The sequence below is a fragment of the Lissotriton vulgaris genome, chromosome 10 (assembly GCF_964263255.1).
Source record: "Lissotriton vulgaris chromosome 10, aLisVul1.2, whole genome shotgun sequence".
Taxonomy (NCBI): domain Eukaryota; kingdom Metazoa; phylum Chordata; class Amphibia; order Caudata; family Salamandridae; genus Lissotriton; species Lissotriton vulgaris.
In genome coordinates this window covers 1,085,463,003-1,085,479,108 of record NC_141698.1, presented here as the reverse complement: position 1 = coordinate 1,085,479,108, position 16,106 = coordinate 1,085,463,003, and positions in this window count along the sequence as shown.

The following is a 16,106-nucleotide window of genomic DNA, read 5'->3' as shown; positions in this document are numbered from 1 at the left end:
GTGAAAGAGCTTTCCAACCCCAGCGCAGGAAACAACGACATCACCCCATCGCAAGACCTCTGCAACTCCCTCGCTTCATACTTCCACAACAAGATCGCGGACATACACAGCAGCTTCAACAACCAACCAACGTACACCATGACCGAACAACCGCCCCCCACCACCACCCTCCACGCCTGGACCCCGATCAGCACCGAAGACACCATCCGCACGATGAACTCCATCCACTCCGGATCACCGACCGACCCCTGCCCTCACCACGTCTTTAACAAGGCCGACGCTGTCATCGCACCCCACCTGCGAGACATCATCAACACATCCTTCGACACCGCCACCTTCCCTGAGAGCTGGAAGCACGCCGAACTCAGCGCTCTACTCAAGAAACCCACAGCGGACCCCACCGAACTCAAGAACTACCGCCCCATCTCGCTCCTCCCGTTTCCAGCCAAAGTCATTGAGAAGACCGTCAACAAGCAGATGGCCGCCTTCCTCGAGACGAACAGATCCCTCGACCCCTCACAGTCCGGCTTCCGAGCCAACCACAGCACCGAGACTGCCCTCATCGCCGCCACCGATGACATCCGAGCCCTGATGGACAAGGGAGAAACAGCGGCCCTCATCCTCCTAGACCTCTCCGCGGCATTCGACACGGTCTGCCACCGCACCCTAGTACGGCGCCTCAGCAACATCGGCATCCAGGACAAGGCGCTGGAATGGATCATCTCCTTCCTCGACGGAAGAACACAGAGAGTCCGCCTTCCACCGTACAAGTCAGAGGCCTCCGAAGTCATCTGCGGCGTCCCCCAAGGATCATCTCTGAGCCCCACCCTCTTCAACGTCTACAGGAGCCCCCTCGCGGCCATCGTACGCAAACACAACCTCAGCATAATCTCCTACGCCGACGACACCCAGCTGATCCTCTCCCTGACCAACGACCCCGCCGCCGCCAGAGCCAACCTGCACAAAGGGATGAAAGAGGTAGCCGAGTGGATGACAACCAGCCGCCTGAAACTGAACTCGGACAAGACGGAGGTCCTCATCCTGGGCTCCTCACCCTCCGCCTGGGACGACTCCTGGTGGCTTCCCGCCCTGGGCACCGCACCCAAACCGACAGACCATGCACGAAACCTGGGCTTCATCCTGGACTCCTCCCTCTCCATGACCAGGCAAGTCAACAACGTCTCCTCGGCGTGCTTCAACATCCTACGCATGCTACGGAAGATCTTCTGGTGGATCCCCACCGAGACCAGGAAGACCGTCACCCAGGCCCTCGTCACCAGCCGACTGTACTACTGCAACGCCCTCTACGCCGGTACCACCGCCAAGCTCCAGAAGAGACTCCAGCGGATCCAGAACGCCTCAGCCAGACTCATCCTCGACATCCCACGAACCAGCCACATCTCCGGACATCTGAGAGACCTTCACTGGCTCCCCGTCAACAAAAGAATCACCTTCCGCCTCCTCACCCACGCACACAAGGCCCTACACGACCAAGGCCCGAGCTACCTCAACAGCCGAGTCAACTTCTACGCTCCCAAACGCCACCTCCGATCAGCCAACCACGCCCTCGCCGCCGTCCCCCGCATCCGAAGAGCGACTACAGGAGGAAGGTCCTTCTCCTACCTGGCCGCCAAGACCTGGAACTCCCTCCCGACCGACCTGCGCCTGACCCAAGACCACCTCTCCTTCAGGAAGAAGCTGAAGACCTGGCTGTTCGAGCAGTAGCGGCACAAAACCCCTCCCCCGCCCCACCCCCCCAGCGCCTTGAGACCCTACGGGTATGTAGCGCGCTTTACAAGTGTCACTGATTGATTGATTGACCCCCCTCAAGATAGGATCCAGGTAGAGAACATTTACATGGGGTCAAAGCCCCTCTTTTATACACCAAATCCAAGGGAAAAGCCAGTCGCAGCTGGTTCTGGAGCACTCTGTTGTGCTCAGCCACTCTTCCCATTCACTAGTCAGGCTAGGGTCGTCAGTCGCACCACAGGGGGCGGAGCCAGCATTGTGTAGGGAAAGCCCAGCCCCATTCAGGTCCCAGGTGCACCCCTCCCTCACATCATTCATGCAGATCTCTCCACTCACCACCGGGACAGACCCATCCTGACTCCTGGAGCCAGGCTCACCAGCCAGCTCCAGCCAATCAAAAGCCAGACAGCCAATTCACATAATTTACACAGACATGCCAACTTCTAGAAGGTGCACTTCCACACTAGACACAATTATGCTGCACACATCATTGCGCATCATTTGATCACATGAGTCCGCACATACCAAACTCGCCACCGCACTCCTCATGCATCAGGAACTAACATGGACACATACATTTTCCCCATGTATTCCTATGGGAGGACAGACCAACCTCACTACACACACACACTTTACCCTGGGACACAGTGGTAAAGTGCGCAGAAGCCAAAAATCACCAACACTGGGTCACCATAAAAAGCAAAAAGTTTAGGGGTGAACCTGCCAGAAGGGCCAAGTCTAACAGTCTCCATGCCTTTGCCCTCCTCTGAGTGCTTGTGTAAATGTCTCTAAGCCTGCCTCCCCTGTGACATGTCTCCACGCCGTTCCCACTCCTTGAGTACTTGGGTACATGCTTCCAATCCTTCCTCTTCCTCCGAGTGATTTGGTACATTTCCAAGCCCCCCCTCCTCTGAGTGCGTGGGTACATGTCTTTTCACCTTCCCCCTCCTCTGAGTTCTTGGTTACATCTCCAAGCCTCCCCCCCTCCTCTGAGCGCACAGGTACATGTCTCCATGCCTTCCTCTTCCTCTGAGTGCTTGGTTAGATATCTCAGCCCCTTCCCCCAATATTACAGCTGGCGCCGAATCCTTTAACGAGGGCACATAATGTGCAGAGCGTGCTGAAACAGCCTGTACTTTAACTGTGCTGCACGTTATACAGCGACACCACACGGAGTGACCCTCCCATGCCACAGACTCTGTTTACAAGGCAATGACATACATTCTGAAGTGTGACGTATGTGCCATGATTCAAGGTGTTTGCATCTGGACCACAGCAGGTCATTATTATGTTTGCTTTGCATTTTAACATTTCATTTTCACACTTGATTTTCCAGAAAGGTTTGGCCGTAGCACCTTTTAACTTAAGTCTGTTTGCAAACCCACAGACGCAGGATCATTTACTCTCCCGCTCTCTTTCTCAACAGTCTCTTCTGGACACATTTGTCAGCTCACTCGCCCAGGATTTATGATAATCCAGGTATTTCTACTGTTTTCAGTCATTTGTCCTCTGCTCTGTGACCTTGAGACTAAGAAGGTCGTGCTGTACAGGGCCGGTGTTAGCGTCGGTAGCGCCCGGTGTAAAAGTGTGTTGGTGCTCCCAGTGACCACCCCTATCATGGATTTCCTCACTACCACCCTTTAACAGTGACCCTCAAGTTTTCCTAACCACTCTATGTCAGATGCATTTAATTCGTATCGAACCTCTCATACTGGTGTAGGATGTCAGAGCACTTTATATCTCACACACATTGCACAGTGACAATCAATCATACATGTGTAAATCAGTGTATAGAAAATGTCACATCAGACAGAGGACTACAAGGTGTAGAAGTCACACGTCATCCTTACTGAGAGACAGTATAGTTTAAATGTGCGTGGTCTAGAGAAGCATAACCTCAGAATTTAAAACTCACCACCATGGTTGGGGGTTGTTTTTAGTATAAGAATTGATTGCTACCCAAATTAAGCCTTTTTGCGACGTTAGGATAATGAAAGCTGGGGAAAAAAATCATAACGCTCTAATCTATACCTTGCAGTTTGCCTGCAGCTCTTTGATGACAGTTGATAGCTCACTGTTCTATATTATGATTTAACTTATAAACTGCAAGTAACAAAAGGATCTCTCTGACAAAAGCAGTAACCAACTGACCTATTTACATTATATGCACTCTGTGATCTGCATGCTACATGTACTTTCTAGCAGACATATTAACCCTCTGGGCTTTCTTACGATCAAGTCAAGTCGAGTCAAGTCGGAAATTTATATAGCGCGCTACATACCCAGAGGGTCTCAAGGTGCTTGAGGAGGGGAAGGGAGTTACTTGTCGAATATCCAGGTTTTAAGTTGCTTTCTGAATGCTAGGTGGTTCTGTGTGAGACGTAGGTGGGTGGGGAGTGAGTTCCAGGTTTTAGCTGCGAGGTAGGAGAAGGATCTACCTCCCATGGTGGTTTTATTGATGCGAGGAATGGTAGCAAGGGCTTGGTTGGAAGATCGAAGCTGGCGAGGGGGGGTGTAGAAGGAAAGTCGTGAGTTGAGGCATTCGGGTCCAAGTTCGTAGAGTGCTTTGTGGGCGTGGGTTAGGAGTCGGAAAGTAATCCTCTTATTGACGGGGAGCCAGTGGAGGTTTTTCAGGTGGCTAGAGATATGGTCTTTGCGTGGGATGTCAAGTATGAGTCTGGCTGATGCGTTCTGGATGCGTTGTAGTTTTTTCTGGAGTTTTGCGGTGATACTGGCGTATAGGGTGTTTCCGTAGTCCAGGCGACTTGTAACCAGTGCATGGGTGACTGTCTTTCTGCATACCATTGCCTATTTACAATTACCGATTTTCATTCTTTTCATTAATCTGCGCCGCTCCGCTGCTTGCCCTGGCCGCTGCTGCCTGCCTGGCATCACATTTGCTCTTGCCGCTCTGCGCTGCGTGTTACTGAGGTCACAATCGATTTCTGCAGGTAAAGTGCAGCTGATCGATCCTGCGAGGCCACCGGCCATTTTGTTGTTGTTGTTGTTGGTCGCCCTGCCCTAGTCTCCACCCCGCTCCCGCCTTCCCAGCTGACCCGCCCTCCCACTAAGCTCTACCTCTGCACTCTGACCCTAACGCGCTGTGACCGTTCTGCTTCCTGCGGACTCGGACGCTCCCTACGCTGCTCCCTGACTCACCTTGCTTCCCTGCTGGGTATCGTTACGCAGCTCCGCTGCTCGCTTTGGCCGCCACTACATTGCTGCCTGATTTATTTGCATTGCGCTAATCCGCATACCATTGCCTATTTACAATTACCGATTTTCATTCTTTTCATTAATCTGCGCCGCTCCGCTGCTTGCCCTGGCCGCTGCTGCCTGCCTGGCATCACATTTGCTCTTGCCGCTCTGCGCTGCGTGTTACTGAGGTCACAATCGATTTCTGCAGGTAAAGTGCAGCTGATCGATCCTGCGAGGCCACCGGCCATTTTGTTGTTGTTGGTCGCCCTGCCCTAGTCTCCACCCCGCTCCCGCCTTCCCAGCTGACCCGCCCTCGCCCCTCCCCCCTCACCACCATATATGACAGTAGTGCCCGCGCGCAGCGTTCACGCGCAGCGACCGCGCCCAATCCGCGCCGAAGGTGCGCCAAAGGTAAGCCCGTCTACGCCCGTCCGCGCCTGGACCGCGCCCAGCGCCATACCCCCTGCCCCTCGCATTTCCCAGCCCTCCCGCATTACCTACGATGCCACCACCCTCCTAGCCCTCAACCCCGGTCGCGCCCCCAACTGCGTCCAAGCAGCTCCTGGACACACCCATGGACCTTTCTCCTGCTACTCCTGCAAATTCAGCGGCACCGACAACATCTCCGCTACGACCACACCACAGATTCCTGACCCCAACCACCTACAATGCATCCTTCTCAACACCCGCTCGATCCACAGACACGCCATTGACCTATGGAATCTACTAGACACCATCTCTCCAGACGTCGCCTTCCTAACGGAAACATGGATGAACGCCTCCTCCGCCCCAGACATCGCCATCGCTATCCCTGATGACTATAAGATCACACGCAAGGACCGCACCGACCATACAGGAGGAGGAATCGCTATCGTCCATAAGAAATCCATCCGCATCTCTACCAGCTCTGACGCCAACCTCGCTAACTCCGAACACCTTCACTTCCAGATCCACATCGACCCCAAGACAACTCTTAGAGGCACCCTCCTCTACAGACCACCAGGACCCCGCGCAAAATTCAGTGAAGACATCACGGACTTCATCACCCCACACGCGCTCCCCTCCAAAGACTACATCCTTCTGGGAGACCTCAACTTTCACCTCGAAAAGATCAACGACCGCAACTCCGCCACCCTCTTAGACAACCTCGCCAACCTCGGACTTAAACAACTGGTCACTTCTCCCACCCACATCGCAGGTCACACACTCGACCCCATCTTCACCTCCAGCAACCATATCTCCTTCAGCCACACTACGGATCTCCTCTGGACTGACCACAGCTGCGTTCACTTCACCTACAACAAGCCGAAACCCATCATCCACCTCCAACCAACCCTACAAAGAAACTGGAACAAAATCACCACGGATCAGATCTCCGCATCGCTCCTTCGAACCTCCCCAGCCCTCTCTTCTAACGCCAACGAAGCCGCCTCCAACCTCACCCTTTGGTTATCCAACACCGCCGACTCCTTAGCACCACTGAAAAAACGTCAACACAAACTTGGCAACAAGAAGGCCTCATGGTTCAACGATGATCTCAAGAAGTCCAAGAAACTATGCCGCTCCCTTGAAAAGGCCTGGAAAAAAGACCCATCCACTAGCAACAAGGACGCCTTCAAAAGCGCCACCCGCACTCACCACCAACTGATCCGAAAAGCCAAGAAAACAGCATTCAAGGATCGACTTGACAACAACGCCCACAACAGCAAGGAACTTTTCAACATCGTCAAGGAATTCTCCAACCCATCGGCCAACTCCAACGACATCACCCCCTCTCAAACCCTCTGCGACTCCCTAGCTTCTTTTTTCCACAACAAGATTGCTGACATCCACAACAGCTTTGACAACCAACCCGGAAGCCAACCCACCCTACCATCTGCTGACCATCTTCCCCCCGTAAACACCCTTAACGCCTGGAACCCAATCTCCACTGAGGACACCATCCGCCTGATGAATTCCATCCACTCTGGATCCCCCACAGACCCATGCCCTCACCACATCTTCAACAAAGCTGACTCCGTCATAGCACCGCACCTCCGAGACGTCATCAACTGCTCCTTCAACTCCGCCACCTTCCCTGAAGACTGGAAACACGCTGAACTCACCGCCCTTCTGAAAAAACCAACAGCAGACCCCACCGAACTCAAAAACTACCGCCCCATCTCGCTTCTTCCATGCCCGGCCAAAGTCATCGAGAAAGCCGTCAACAACCAGCTCGCCGCCTTCCTCGAAGCCAACAAATCCCTCGACCCCTCACAATCTGGCTTCCGAGCCAAACACAGCACTGAGACCGCCCTCATCGCAGCAACAGACGACATTCGAACTCTACTGGACAATGGAGACACAGTCGCCCTCATCCTCCTCGACCTCTCTGCAGCATTCGACACAGTCTGCCACAGCACCCTTCTACAACGCCTCAATAACATCGGAATCCAAGGAAAAGCACTTGATTGGATCACCTCATTCCTCACCGGAAGAACCCAGAGAGTCCGCCTCCCACCATTCAAGTCCGAGGCCTCTGAAGTCATCTGCGGCGTACCTCAAGGATCCTCACTCAGTCCCACCCTCTTCAACGTATACATGAGCCCCCTCGCGGCCATCGCCCGCCAACACAACCTCAACATCATCTCTTACGCGGATGACACTCAACTGATCCTTTCTCTCACCAAGGACCCCAGCACCGCCAAAACTAACTTACACGAAGGAATGAAAGAAGTCGCCGAATGGATGAAACAAAGCCGTCTGAAACTGAACTCAGACAAAACAGAAGTCCTCATCTTAGGTACATCCCCCTCTGCATGGGACGACTCATGGTGGCCGGAAGCCCTCGGAAAAGCACCCATCCCGACAGACCACGCACGGAACCTTGGCGTCATCCTGGATTCTTCACTCTCAATGAACAGACAAGTCAGCGCCGTATCCTCTTCCTGCTTTAACATTCTTCGCATGCTCAGAAAAACATTTCGCTGGATCCCCTCCGAAACAAGGAAAACAGTCACCCACGCTCTAGTCACGAGCCGACTGGACTACGGAAACACCCTCTACGCAGGTACCACCGCTAAACTCCAGAAGAAACTACAACGAATCCAAAACGCCTCAGCCAGGTTGATATTAGACATCCCACGCAACAAACACATCTCTGGTCACCTTAAAGACCTCCACTGGCTACCCGTCAATAAGAGGATCACTTTCCGACTGCTTACCCACGCACACAAATCACTCTACGACATCGGACCAGATTGCCTCAACTCCCGACTGTCCTTCTACACCCCCTCCCGCCAACTTCGCTCTTCCAGCCAAGCCTTCGCCACTGTACCTCGCATCAACAAGACCACCATGGGAGGCAGATCCTTTTCATACCTGGCTGCTAAAACATGGAACTCACTCCCCGCTTACCTTCGCCTCACCCAGAACCACCTAGCGTTCAGATAGCAGCTTAAAACGTGGATATTTGACAAATAATCCTCCTCCCCTTCCTAAGCGCCTTGAAACCCCCTGGGTATGTAGTGCGCTATACAAATTTTATGACTTGACTTGACTTGACTTGTTTCGGTGGGGATACAGCGAAATGTCTTTTTGAGCATGCGGAGGATGTTGAAGCATGAAGATGAGACTGCGTTGACTTGTCTGTTCATCGAGAGAGAGGAGTCCAGGATGACGCCCAGGTTTCGTGCGTGGTCCGTCGGGATGGGTGCTTTTCCAAGGGCCTCTGGCCACCAAGAGTCGTCCCAAGCGGAGGGGGAGGTGCCTAAGATAAGGATTTCTGTTTTGTCTGAGTTCAGTTTCAGACGGCTGTGCTTCATCCATTCTGCTACTTCTTTCATGCCTTCATGTAGGTTGGTTTTGGCGGTGTTGGGGTCTTTGGTGAGTGATAGGATCAGTTGGGTGTCGTCTGCGTAGGAGATGATGTTGAGGTTGTGTTGGCGAGTGATGGTTGCGAGGGGGCTCATGTATACGTTGAAGAGGGTGGGGCTGAGTGAGGAACCTTGGGGTACGCCGCAGATGACTTGAATGGTGGGAGGCGGACTCTCTGGGTTCTTCCGGTGAGGAATGAGGTGATCCATTCCAGTGCTTTTCCTTGGATCCCGATGTTATTGAGGCGCTGCAGGAGAGTGCCATGGCAGACTGTGTCGAAGGCTGCGGAGAGGTCAAGGAGGATGAGGGCGACTGTGTCTCCGTTGTCTAGTAGAGTTCGAATGTCGTCTGTTGCTGCGATGAGAGCGGTCTCCGTGCTGTGTTTGGCTCGGAAGCCGGACTGTGAGGAGTCGAGGTTTCGAGGAAGGCGGCGAGCTGGTTGTTGACGGCTTTCTCGATGACTTTGGCCGGGAATGGAAGGAGCGAAATGGGGCGGTAGTTTTTGAGTTCGGTGGGGTCAGCTGTGGGTTTTTTCAGAAGGGCGCTGAGTTCGGCATGTTTCCAGCTTTCCGGGAAGGTGGCGGAGTTGAGGGAGCAGTTGATGACATCTCGGAGGTGTGGTGCTATGATGGAATCTGCTTTGTTGAAGATGTGGTGAGGGCATGGGTCTGTGGGGGATCCTGAGTGGATGGAGTTCATCAGGCGGATGGTGTCCTCGGTGGAGATTGGGTTCCAGTTGTTAAGGATGTTCGAGGGGGGTGCAGGTATGGTAGAAGATTGGGTGGGACGGTCTCCGGGTTGGAAGTCGAAGCTGTTGTGGATGTCTGCAATTTTGTTGTGGAAGAATGAGGCTAGGGAATCGCAGAGGGCTTGCGAGGGGGTGATGCCGTTGGAGTTGGCTGAGGGGTTGGTGAATTATTTGACGATGTTGAATAGTTCCTTGCTGTTGTGGGCGTTGTTGTCTAGTCGGTCTTTGAATGCGGTTTTCTTGGCAGTCTGGATCAGTTGGTGGTGTATGCGGGTGGCGTTTTTGAAGGCGTCCCTGGTGCTGGTGTTTGGGTCTTTTTTCCAGGCCTTCTCCAGGGAGCGACAGAGTTTCTTGGATTTCTTAAGATCATCATTGAACCAGGAGGCGTTTTTGCTGCCAGGTTTGATTTGACGTTTTTTCGGCGGTGCTAGGGTGTCGGCGCTGTTGGATAGCCATTGGGTGAGGTTAAATGCTGCTTGGTCGGGGTTTGAGGAGTGGGTGGGTGGGTTTTGAAGAAGCGAAGAGGAGATCTGGTCGATGGTGATTTTGTTCCAGTTTCTTCGTAGAGTAGGTTGAAGTCGGTTGTGAGTGGTGGTTTTATTGTAGAAAAAGTGTACGCAGCTGTGGTCCGTCCACTGGAGGGTGGTGGTGTGACTGAAGGAGACATGTTTGCTAGAGGTGAAGATGGGGTCGAGTGTGTGACCTGAGATGTGGGTGGGCGTAGAGACAAGTTGTTTGAGTCCGAGGTTCGCGAGGTTGTCCCGAAGGGAGGTGGTGTTGCTGTCGTTGCTCTTTTCCAAGTGAAAGTTGAGGTCTCCCAGTAGGATGTATTCCTCGGAGGGGAGGGCGTGTGGGGTGATGAAGTCGGTGATAACGTCGCTGAATTTTGCACGGGGGCCTGGAGGCCTGTAGAGGAGAGTGCCTCTGAGTGTGGTCTTGGGGTCGGTGTGGATCTGGAAGTGAAGGTGTTTGGCGCTAGCTAGGTTGACGTCTGAGCTGGTTGAGATGCGGATGGAGTTCTTATGGACGATAGCGATGCCTCCTCCTGTTTGGTCGATGCGATCCTTACGGATGATCTTGTATCCTTCCGGGATGGCAATGGTGATGTCAGGGGCTGATGAGGCGTTCATCCATGTTTCTGTCAGGAAGGCGACGTCGGGAGAGATGGTGTCTAGTAGATTCCAAAGTTCGATGGCGTGTCTGTGGACTGAGCGGGTATTGAGCAGGATGCATTTTAGGTGGTTGGTGTCGGGTCTCTGCTTGGTGTCGGTGGATGAGGAGTTGGTTTTGGTGCCGTCGAACTTGCAGGAGTAGCAAGAGAAGGGTCCATGGGTGTGTCCGGGAGCGGCTTGGACGCAGTTGGGGGAACAGCCGGGGTTAAGGGCTAGGAGGGTGGGGGCGTTGTAAGTAATGCAGGAGGGCTGGGCATAGCGAGGACCAGGGGCTCTGGCGCTGGGCGCGGTCCAGGCGCGGACGGGCGTAGACGGGCTTACCTTTGGCGCGCCGTCGGCGCGAATGGGGCGCGGTGGCTGCGCGTGGACGCTGCGCGTTGGGTCATTGGTCATAAATGGATGGTGGAGGGGGCGGAGCGTGGGAGGGGCAGCAGCTGGGAGGCGGTGGCGGGAGGAGGGGCGGACCAGGGGAAAACAACAACACAAAATGGAGGGTCAAAGGCGAGCACAGCCAGGGGCAGTAAATGCACAGCGTGTAAGGAGAAAGAACCTAAAGCGCACAAATCAGTATCAGTATAGCGGCAATCACAGTTACAGACTCAGCGAGGACGCGCTACAAATTAATAAATAATTAATCGACAGTGCAGCGCGAGTAAATCAATAGAGGGACAGTGCAGCGCTGTAATTAAATAAATAGTTGCGTGCAGCGCTAGGCGATCAGAGAGCTGCAGAGATGCAGGGCAGGAGATCAAAACGATACCAGCGTGTTAGGAAACAGGAGCGTGGAGGAGCAACGGACTGAAGGAGGGTCCAGGCGGTCACAGCGAGCTCAGGAGCGAGTACAGGAATTAATCGTGGGTGGGAGGGGCAGCAGCTGGGAGGCGGTGGCGGGAGGAGGGGCGGACCAGGGGAAAACAACAACACAAAATGGAGGGTCAAAGGCGAGCACAGCCAGGGGCAGTAAATGCACAGCGTGTAATGAGAAAGAACCTTAAGCGCACAAATCAGTATCAGTATAGCGGCAATCACAGTTACAGACTCAGCGAGGTCGCGCTACAAATTAATAAATAATTAATCGACAGTGCAGCGCGAGTAAATCAATAGAGCGACAGTGCAGCGCTGTAATTAAATAAATAGTTGCGTGCAGCGCTAGGCGATCAGAGAGCTGCAGAGATGCAGGGCAGGAGATCAAAACGATACCAGCGTGTTAGGAAACAGGAGCGTGGAGGAGCAACCGGACTTCCTCTAGACAATACTCTGGTCTCTCTCCAACAAGAATATTAAACACCGGAGTTATTATGACATTTGTATTGTAGCTTCAAAATCACTGGAGGCAAGGAACAAGGCAGCAGGTGCTTTTAAAACCATAATATATGCGGAAACAGGGCACCCCCACCCGAAGTCAGCACCCGGTGTGGTGGCACCGGTCGTACCACCATAAAGCCGGCTATGGTGGGGTATATGGCGCTGTACTGTGTCAGAGTATAACAACAGACAAGAACATTCATTATTTCACCATAAATTCTGATGTGGGGTTCTGAAGCGAAGTCTGCTGGTCCTGGTAAGCATATTGTTTGACCATTGCATGGATGTGTGTATATAAGTGAGCATGCATGTGTGTAGTTGTGTGTTGGTAGTGTGTACAAGTGTGGACAGCAATTTGTGTGTGCATGCACACATACCTGTAGTTATTTGCATGTTATATTTTGTATGTGAATGTGTGTGTAGTACAGCCCATCACTTATGCTTTCCTTTTTACAGTTTCGCCTCTCACACATTCAATTACTGTATCACATCAACACCATCTCAGTTTCAAATTATATGAACACAGACACTTTTCTCCTCAAAAACCTGCTGCTACAGTGAGCCCCTCAGAGAGTAGCAGAAGAGCATCTCTCAGGCATTAACCTGATCTGACTGGTTTGATAAAATGCACATAAGGACCAATGGGAATGAATTAATCAGGAGACAATCAGAACTTTGCACATCTTTTAGTTCTATTTCCAACTCAATATTGTCCACTTGGAAACTGTCCTTTGAACACTAGGGGGCATATTAATCAATACATGATTTGATTTTATTCAATACATGATGCAGCACTGAGCAGCACAACGCCTTGAAGCGCTGCATGACAGAGAAAGGGCATGAATGCTCCGTTTTAATGTGCATTCCTGCCTTTTTCTCAGCACTGGCATACAATCTGTTGCCTACCGCCAGCGCATGGTGCAAAGTTGCCTGCATTGTAAGCAGGATTCTTTTTGTGCCCCTTGTTGTATTTTACAATTTCTATGTGTTCTCCTTGTTATGCCTCCCCTGGAGATCTACCTGATTGTGTGGTGCAAAAGCAATGCAACAACATGATAAATATAGCCCTACGTTTATTTTTGTTTTGCAGTATGGATGAGAATATGCTGGGACCAGGACACCAGCACGTCAACGCTGACCCTTTTTACAAAAAGGTCTGTACTATTAACAAGTGTAAAGCCAATAGGGCTGGGTTTAATGTGTTAAAACAAATACAAATAAAGGCATGCATAACTGCTCAGTGTCTTTGTGCAACCTGATTCTTTCTGTGCCTCATACCCCCATGCCCTATTGGCCCTCCATTGCAGTGCATGGGCGCTTCACTACACCATCCATTCAGTTCCTCCTTGCTCGCTGCCTCAGCATAGATATGTTAGAGCCAGGACAAATAAAAGTTATTAACATAATATAACATTTAAATGGGAAACACTCTTAAAGCAGGTGGAATAACAGACCCGATAACAAATATCGGGCAGAGAGCAGGGAATATTTCTCTGATGTAATCTACAACGTGAATGGCATGGTCTTCAAGTAGTGTCTCAAGGGGCTAACCCAAACAAATCTATGGATAGGGGTCTGACCCAAACCCTTGTGTGTGTGTTTGCTTTTGATAATTATAACATGAGTTCTTGCAGATAGATAAAGCTCTCTGGAACAACACCTAAAAGGAATCAGTAAACATATCAATTCTGGAAGCCAATTTGTCCTAAATCTAAGAGCCCAATTCACAGAACTAACTTAAGACAAAATCCTAAACTTACTACTGTTGGTATTCACAGAAGTTAGGATTTTGTCTTAAGTTTGTTTTAAGACAGACTTAAGACGACTTAAGTTAGGATTTTGTCTTAAGTCTGTCTTAAGACAAACTTAAGACAAAATCCTAACTTCTGTGAATACCAAAAGTAGTAAGTTTAGGATTTTGTCTTAAATTAGTTCTGTGAATCGGGCCCTTAGTTTATATTTGCATGAAACTTGACAGAAAAGGGGCACACACATGCTAGCAGGAAGGTTTCAATAGCTGTGGGCCCCATAGAGATCCTTCAGTAATCTACCCCCCAAACAAGCTCATAGTTTTGGTGAGAACATACTAACTAGTAATCTAACATAGATTCTCTAGCTCTTCTCTCATCTAGCACTTGGAGACACGGTTCAGTGCATGAAAATAATCCAGTGTCCCCTTCTAATAGAATAGAGTTTCTTTTTTGGCTTCTGGGCCCTGGTTATATTATCTCAGCCTTGCACCAGACGAGCCGCATGCTAATGATTCTCTCCATCACTGTAGAGTGCTTAGTGTTAATCTAGTAGTGAATGTCCCAGGGTATGGTACCACAATATCATTGTCAGAATATCATCTGTCATAAATATTGTGCCCTACATTAATTTACAAAAATATAACACTATAACACCATTGCAGTTAATAATAGAAAATCTACCGCTAAGGGACAATATTTTTCTAACTGATATTTAACCCAACTGTCTGGCCTCCTTCTTTCCCCCCACCCCCCCCCCCCCCCCCAGTGCTCTATAACTTTTTTTCCAGACAAGGTATCCATGCCAAATTTACATTCTTTTTTCCAAGATCCTGGGGATTGTAAAGGTGCCCAGGGTTTGTAGATTCTCCTGGAGGGGACAAAGAAAATAGGCGAATACAGCAACAGAGGTTTTTACCCATCCGCTATCCAATACTTTCCCTTCTGTTAGTCTCACTGGAGTGGGAATATTAATTTATACCTCTCCGCTATCCAACACTTTCCGTACTCTTGCACTCACTGGAGTGGGAAATTGAAGTTTGAAGATTTTTAAATAGTTTAATGTTTTAATTTATAATAGATTTTTTAAATTACATTTTATGTTATTGGTACACATATATACATATATATATATATATATTTTTTTAAAAAAAATATATTTATAAAGTTTTATATAATTTAAAAATTATAAAATAAATTGAAATTAATTATTTAATAATTGTTTTAGAGTAAATATATATTAATTATTATGTATGTGTGTTTAACTTTTTATAACTAAGCTTATTTACTATATTTGTTTAATGTATATTAAATCTACTTTGTTTTTTATATTAATTTTATTATTCACCATATTTAATATTTATTATTTTTTAATGTATATATATATTTATATAGATAGATAGATAGATAGATAGATAGATAGATAGATAGATAGATAGATAGATAGATAGATAGATAAATAGATAGATAGATAGATAGATAGATAGATAGATAGATAGATAGATAGATAGATAGATAGATAGATAGATAGATAGATAGATAGACAGACAGTTAGATAGAAAAATAGATAGATATAAAATTTGATATTTTGTACACATATATTTTTTACACCAATTTTTTCCCCGATATTTTTGTACTTACCTGTTTAGTCAATATTTTTGCACTGATATTTTTTACTTCTATATTTTTAACATTGATATGTTGTCAGTGAACTGAAGAAAACACAGTCTGGGATGTTCAGATCTTTTCAGAAGCTGTAGGCGCCTTAGGTTTAGGAATGTTTTGGGATGGACATGTTTGCTCTTTAAGGTGTCCGGGACACTGATTAAGGCAGGGAAGGAGCATCACATTCTTGGAGTTTTTTCTGCTTTTGGTGGCATTGGCGGTGTGGGGTAATGAACTTCAGAATCAAACGGTGCTTTTCCATGTGGACAACATGACAGTGGTGGAACTGGTGTACAGGCAGAAGGCGAAGGATTTGGGAGTCTTGAGGCAGTGGCAAAGGTTTATGCTGAGGTGCTTGAGGTTGAATTAGTTTTTTTGTGCTAAAGATGTACCAGGGCTAGCAATGACATTGCGGATGCTCTGTCTCGTTCTCAGTGGCAGCGATTTCGAGGACTGGTGCCTGGAGCAGATGAATGCAAGACAGAGCTGCCGGATGACATCTGGGGCTCGGGGGGAGTAAGAGTGATAGGCCTGGTTCAAAGTTCTTTGGTGGAAGACAAGAAGGAGTTACAGGCTGGCCTGGTCCAAATTTGGGGATTTTATGGGTCAAACCATAGTTACACTGAGCATTATACTGCAAGAGGCTGAGCAGGGAGTTTTGAGCTT